General features: G+C 32.6%; 1 long non-coding RNA gene across 1 annotated transcript; it reads right to left on the reverse strand.

The window, feature by feature from the left end:
* Positions 1–2,034: 2,034 nt before the first annotated feature.
* On the reverse strand, positions 2,035–2,781 carry LOC122077251. The gene is made up of 3 exons (XR_006139750.1): positions 2,647–2,781; positions 2,288–2,388; positions 2,035–2,194 (listed from the first exon to the last, which is right to left on the reverse strand). It is a non-coding gene; the product is annotated as an uncharacterized LOC122077251 (long non-coding RNA).
* Between the last annotated feature and the right edge of the window lie 4,953 nt (positions 2,782–7,734).

A 7,734-nucleotide genomic window follows, 5' to 3' on the forward strand; every position in this document is an offset into this window, starting at 1 on the left:
ATATCCATATAGTTTTTAATGTGTTAAGCAAATATGAGCATATTATAAGGATTACCATATGATTGAAAGTTATGGCATGCAAGTATTGGTGTGGTGGTGTTGCAAATGATCTAGTTCCCACTGGCCACCTTAGCCACACAACAACTTATGTAGGGTGTAAATTTATATGTAAGGTCACATCCTTTTATACTTTATGGAAAAATGATATATACATCAAGGGGATATAAGATATAATGGAATCTCACACATTAGCACATTATTGACCATCGGATGAGACATGAAGAATCTTAACCGTTGAATCCATCCCCTTAATCCTCCCCTCTATGCATCTCGCTCCTCCCTAGGTAGTTCATGTACTGTTGACATCGCCATTGCACATCCTTAGATTCAGACAAAATTTAGCTACTGCCCGAATTGCAGCCAAGTAGCTGCAACACCTATGGCAACCAACGAAATGGAATCTAAAAGGGTATTTTAGAAAATACTATAACTTAGAAAGGTATTTGTGAACCCTAAGGGGAAGTGAATTATTCCATTTCTTTGGCTGCCAGCAAGGGGTTGCAGCTAATTGGCTGCAATTCGGTAGTAGCCAAATTTGTTCCCTTACATTCTCTCCCCTTCAGACATCGAATAACACAAAGTTCTCTAAGAAACATCCCCTCGCTACTTATGCTTGCAATCTCAACCTTCAATTGTAGGGTGTGGCGAAGTGGTTTCCCCAATAATTTATGGAAAATGAGTATTGACAAAGACAAAATGAAGAGTATTTTGGAATTAAACCCAAAATCAAGGATTGGGCAGAGGTGATTAATGGTTACCTTAAATTGTAAACCAAATGTTTGCTATAAAATTGGTTGTAATCCCAAGAAAAAATATATACAATGAAATGACCCTCCCATCTCTCACACTGGAACCTAAAACTTAAGTTTATTCTTTCCTTATCTTTTTTTTTTCTCCTTCAATTTTCTTTGTCATATAGGTGCTCCAAGCACTTCATTGGTATGACACTAAGGCATTTTTGTTTTTGGAATCAGAAATCTTACGTGAAAAGAGAAGTTACATATAAAAAGGAGGAACTTTCATTAAATATATTGAATATTTATATATATATATATATATATATATACACACTAATAAAAGGACATGTGTAAATGCACGTGGCTGAGAAAGAGAAAGATGTATTTCTATCATATATGATATCCATTGAAGCAATTAATAATTTAAGATGACTATTAAATTTCAAATAATGATAGACAATTACAACATATTTTTAGACAATCAATTGTAAGAGAGATGCCTCTCTTTAGTAAAATGTCTTTCTGTTTCTCTCTCTAAGAGATTTAGTTACAAGCTATCGAGAATGGGTTCTTTAGTTTAGGAACCTTGAATGTGGATGAAAATAATCTTGGAGTCTCTGAAGAGAGAACGACATTGACGCACTTTCTTTTTAAGCTCTTTCTATAGCCTTGGTTACAACCAGAGAAATCTGGAGTTCAGAAGCTTGTTAACGATAATGCAATCACAATCACCAATTTCATCATTGTGTAATCAAAAATGATTTTCTTATAAGGTTCATAAAAACAACAATGTAATACTTTCATGTAAAAGAGCACATCACAAAAATAGAAAATCAATTGAACATTATTGAAAGATTTGTAGAACATATTAATTCTTGGTATTAATGGTTTGCTTGATAGTCTCAACTCTTTCTTTTATAAATTCTTTTACTTGGCAATTTGGGGTCACTTTGTTACAGATATCCAATGTTGAAGGAATCCCTTTTTAACCATTTCTTTTTTCAAACGGATCTAAAGGCAATCACATGCATCCAGTATAAAAAGTTTGTCCATTGGAAATTATTAGAGCATCTAAGTCCTACGTGCTCAATTGAATCTCCAATTAAGCGGTGGCTGTTGAGAACTTAGGACTCAAAGGGAAGTAAGAGTTGGTCGGATTGCATGAAAATAAAATAAGGGATAGAATTTGAGACATCTTTGAATCTGAGATCCAACCAACTCTAAAGTGAAACCTTAGTAATTGCAACCCTCAAATACTCAAAATATATAATTTAACAGCATCCATAAACCAAATTAATACCGTAGTCACTATTACTTTTTTAAAACCAAAACACCGCCAATCCCATATAAGAAACAGAACTCACGAGGATCACATTATTGAAAGAATTTCTCAATATCTGCAAAAGAAAAACAACAACATAAATATCAAAACCAACGAAGCAAAAAATCCTCAAAATAAGAATGAGAGAAGCAACAAAACAAAACCCAACCAGTGGTGAGAGCCTTGATTGTCCCAGCATGCCTTCATCTGAAATCCTTAAAGTTTTCTTCAATCGATCGAGGATTATGAAGCCATGAGGTCCTTTCATACCTGAGACAAGTTAGAGGGTTAACCCAACATTAGATACGATAAACCCATAAATGAACGAAGAAAATCGAACATTTAAAAAGTATGGATTAAAAAAAAAATTTTGAGATTCAAAAAAAAAAAAACAAACAAACAAACAAATTTTAGAAGATAAGAAGTGCATTATAGGATCAAAGAGCAAAGATGAATACCTTAAATTAAATCATTGGATAGGAAAAAAAAAACTTAAAGAACTGTATAAGAAACCTTACAATAACTTACTTGGAGCCAAAGAAATAACAGAGAAAGGGAGCTCTTGGAGCTCTCTTAGAGCAGATTGTGGACTTTGGGAGAGAAGACCAAAGAGGAGACACAAATCTCTGATTTTGTTACCTAATAAAGGGAAGAGAAGAGGGAAGATTTTATTTACTAATAAATAGGATAAGAGAAAGATTTGGAACGTGTATGAGAGAGAGAGAAATAACGGATGTTGGGTAGAGATAGGAACGTGTGTGAGAGAGAGAAAAAAATATTTCTGGTTTTGCTTTCTAACAAAGGGGAGAGAAGATGGAATATTTTATTTACTAATAAATAAAATAAAAAATGTTTCAAAAAAATAATAAATACATGGTTGGAGAGAGATTCTATTTCCTAATGAAGGAGAGGGAAGCGATTTTTTACTAATAAATAAGATAAGAGAAAGATTGAGTGCAAATATTCTGAGCTATTGTTGTAAGAGACAAAAAATTGAAAAATCCTGAGATATTGTAGTTGATTTTTTTGTCTTCTCTGTGGTATATATAAGAAAGAATTCCATGCAGTAAAAACCTTTAAAGTTGATGAAAGATTATTGAAAGATACAATTTTTATGCAATAAATCTCTCCATAATTTTGTGCCTATTTTTTTTATCCCTTTAATATGTAATAATTATAATTAATGACACCCATTTCTCCTCCATGTTTAGAGAGTGAGTGAGAGAAAGAGAATTATAGAGAGAAAATACCCCTTTCCTTGACGTTTAGATTTTGTAATGGATGGAATGAGAGATTTTAGGAGCCGTTTTTTTTATTTTTTATGGTATATCTCTCTCTATATTTACCTTTTTAATATTTCCATAATTATTTATAATTCTCTCTATGGAGAAACTCCCTCCATTGTGCTCCACGTTTTTTTTTTTCAAAGAGAATGAGAGAGAGAGAGAGAGAGAGAGAGAGAGAGAGATTTAAGGAGGAATATTATATGCCTTTTTTAAAATCATTTTTAGAATTTAATTAATTAATAATTATAATTAATTATTATTCTCTCCTTTCTCCTACACGTTTAGAGAGAGATAGAGAAATAGAGAATTATGGAGTGTTTATTATTATTAATTTTTTTTTTTAGTATATCTCTCTCCATAATTGTTCATTCCATCACCATTCTCTATAATTCTCTTTATTTCTCTCTCCACTCTCCCCCTTTCTCCTCCATGTTTAGAGAGAGAGAGAGAGAGTAAGAATTATATAGCTTATTATTATTATTTGTTTTATCTTCCATTTTGAGGGGTGAGAGGATGAGTGGGTTTAGGGTTTATAATTCTATGTCTTTTTAATACTTAATAATAATTATAATTATATGCCTTTTTAATACTCCACTCTTCCTCTTTCTCCTCCACGTTTAGAGTGGGAGAGAGTGAGAATTATAGAGTTTATTATTATTATTTGATTTATCTTCCATTTTTAGGGGTGAGAGGATGAGTGGGCTTAGGGTTTATAATTATATGCCTTTTTAATACTTAATACTTATAATTATATGTCTTTTTAATATTCCACTCTCCCCCTTTCTCCTCTACATTTAGAGAGAGAGAGAGAGAGAGAGAGAGAGAGAGAGAGAGAGAATTATAGAGAATTTATTATGATATTTGTTTCATATTCCAATTTGAGGGGTTTTTGGTCATTTGTGGATTTTTTTTCAGTGTTTTTTTGTCATTTGGAAATTTTTTTTTGGTAGATGTAAATGATTTTTTTGTCATTTTGAAAAAGTACACCAAAGACAAGGAGTACGTACTTTTATATAGTAGTATGATATACCTAAACTTTTTTTTTTAATGATATTTCAATGGTTTAATATTGTCTTTCTTTTTTGTTGCAAATTATTGAACATATCATATGCTATAAATTTGATTTATATAGATTAATAAAACGGCACTGTGACATAGAGATAACAACCTTAAACAACAGGATTTCAATACTATGGTTAGCATTTTTTCTGATGATCCATCTTATAAATTCTTAATAATTGATGTCCTTTTCCTTAACACCAGAATTCCAAGGCTCTAGTCAGCCTCATAGACTTTGTTGATAAGATTAAGAAACAATAAAGTACTCTCTTTTTTTGGGGGGAGGGGGATACATAGGCCATAATAATAATAATAATAATAATAACTAACGATGTAGTTATAAGTGGATGGGTTTTCTGCTAAAGCAAAAGTTTTTCTTATCCAATAAAAACAAAAAAATTTCATATTAACATCATGTTTCAATGCGATATAGCAATCTTGACTATGATGATATAAGAAAATGAGCAAGAGAGTGGTAATCAGTCACATCGCTACTAAACTAGCATGCAAGGCAATGGGTGAGCAAGAGAAGGCATCGACCATTGCCAGGGTCAGGGGTTGGGCAGTCTTTTCATGCAAGCCTGTGTCTACGCATAGAAGCCGAGACCGGTTACATTTCTTTTCCCCATAAAAAATAGCCTTGATCAACCACATATCAAATTTCATACTTAGATCAACCATATAACCACCTAGGTATTGACATAATCCTTGGTATTTTCAGATATATATTTCTTTTTTCACTTAATTTTCAAAATCTTATTTTGCCAATTTGAAAACTCTATTTTGGCAATTGCAACATAATATATAAATAGTGAATCTCTTGCTCAACTTATCCACAAAATTTCTCTATCCAATCTACCAGCTGGCTAATATTATGTCAGTACCATAGAGAACTCTTCAGACCGGTTTGATACTTTGATTAAAAACAAATGCAATTTCTAAATTGGCCTTTCTTATGAGTTCTTAATTATAATAAATTTTATACCATACTACTATTAAAAGAGGAAGTAATTCTTGTTATTACTCCTCCTTAAATCTCCCTCTCTCTCTCTCTCTCTCTCTCTCTCTCTCTCTCTCTCTCTCTCTCTCTCCATATGTAAATCTCTATAATTAAAAAATTCCAAATGACCAAAAAACTCGTCAAAATGGAATGAAAAAAATAATAATAATTATCTCTCTCTCTATTTAAATCTCTATAATTATTTAAAAAAAAAATATCACTCATTCTCTCACTCCTCAAAATGGAAGATGAAAAGAATAATAATAATGAACTCTCTATTTAAATCTTTATAATTAAAAAAAATTCCAAATGAACAAAAAACCCTCAAAATTGAAGATGAAAAATAATAATAATAATTTCAGATTTTATGTTAAATTAATCCCTAATAACTAGGAATTATTTGGGGAGGGGAAGTTTTAAATAAAGGAAACAAATAACACTCCGTGGGAGAACTATTTGGGGATAGGGTTGAAACCTCTCTCTCTCTCTCTCTCTCTCTCTCTTCTAAACGGTCGCCAACCTCCCCAAGAGTCCATTTGCAAAACGACACTTCACTTCCCACCACATATATCTCTCTAATCATCTTTCATACACCACCCCAATCACTCTGCTTCTCTCTTTTTACAAGATTGCAACCTCCTTTGCACTGACACTGATTGCCACTACAAACCTCTGCCACAATGGAGAGCCTATCGGAAATCTCACTCTAATCCTCAATTTATTTTGTTCGTCATTTGTTTCTTTTTGTTTATTTCAAACAAAGGTGAGGCAAGTTGTTCATTGGCTACCATTTCTTTTAATTTTTTTTTTTTAACTATTTCCCTTTTCTTTTTACCAGATTCTTATATACTTCCTTTATCATGTGAAGTTCTTGATGAAGAAAGGAAATACCCTAGAGAAGACTCAGGAGGATCTGGTTTTTTTTTTTTTTTTGCTAACGACGGATATCCAAGCCTTCAACCTGACTAGTCCTGTGGGCCTATGCTAACCCCACAACTGTATGGACTAGATCATACCAAGGTTGAATGAGAACTATTCAATTTTCATTGAAAGCAATAAAGAGCACTAAACACCCCCGTGTGAGTGGCATAGTTGGTGAGCAATGAACTTGGTACGAGCCATAAACTTGGACGTCCTAGGAGGATCTGGTTATGAAAATATTATCTCCTGTAGATAAACTTGCAATGTTGGAGAGGATCCTAATCCATCATATCCGGATCAACTACACACACTATTTTAGATGATAGATGCCCAACTTAAGATGGAAATGAGTGATTGTCTTATATATTGTTTGAAGTTATTTTTTATTTTTTTAGAAAATGTTTAGAAATGAACCTTTCTGCTACATTTCTCCTTCATTCTCTCTCTTCGCTTTTCTTCTCTCCCTATCTCCTTATTCTTTGGAGTCTTGCAAATCAAACCAATGACCATATCAGACCTCTCTCTCTCTCTCTCTCTCTCTCTCTCTCTCTCTCTTGTATGTGTATATAACATGATATTTTCCTACTTACTACTCACTTCTCCGACTGAAACTTGGGCTAAGACGTTACATTACTTCTCCTTGATATGTAAGGTTAGAGTTCTGAAGTTCCTACCATTGTAGAATGGTGGTTTATTATGTATCGATTTAGTTTGCTTGTCTCAAAAGCACATGTTTTCCAAGATTATGATATTTCAATGACTAGACGAATGGGGACTAAAATTTCATGTTTTTATTTAGGTTTTAAAACTTGGGATCGATCATAACTGATATTGATCCAAATTGGACAGGTATTGGTTGGGATCGGACTAGACCGGACACATTTACCCCTTTTATATAAAAAAGAAAAAAAAGAAAAAAAAAATTGGTATCTTGAACCATTTTACCCTTTCCAATGGATCGATATTGGATGGTCACGATTGGGGACAATCTCCGATTTCAATCCGGGTGATCTTGATCAGTCCAATCCGAATTTTAAAACTATAGTTTTGACACAATAAATTAAAGTACTTCATTTCTGGTTTGGAATGAAATCATTCAAAAACCCACCAATCCAACAAAGTCCATTTTCTCTAAATCACAAGGGGTTCTATTGGAATCCCTGAAATGGATCAAAAATTTGTGCATTGTGATAATACTTATCCAAACAAACTCTTCCATGTTATCTAATGGGGGAACCAAAAAAAAAAAAAATTCCTCAACCATTCTCCACATTATTTCCCAAAAGTGGGGTTTTTGAGTGTTAAAGAATTTTTTTTTTTGGGTCGAAAGTGCTAAAGAAGTTATTTAAA

Source organism: Macadamia integrifolia, chromosome 1 (assembly GCF_013358625.1).
Source record: "Macadamia integrifolia cultivar HAES 741 chromosome 1, SCU_Mint_v3, whole genome shotgun sequence".
Taxonomy (NCBI): Eukaryota; Viridiplantae; Streptophyta; class Magnoliopsida; order Proteales; family Proteaceae; genus Macadamia; species Macadamia integrifolia.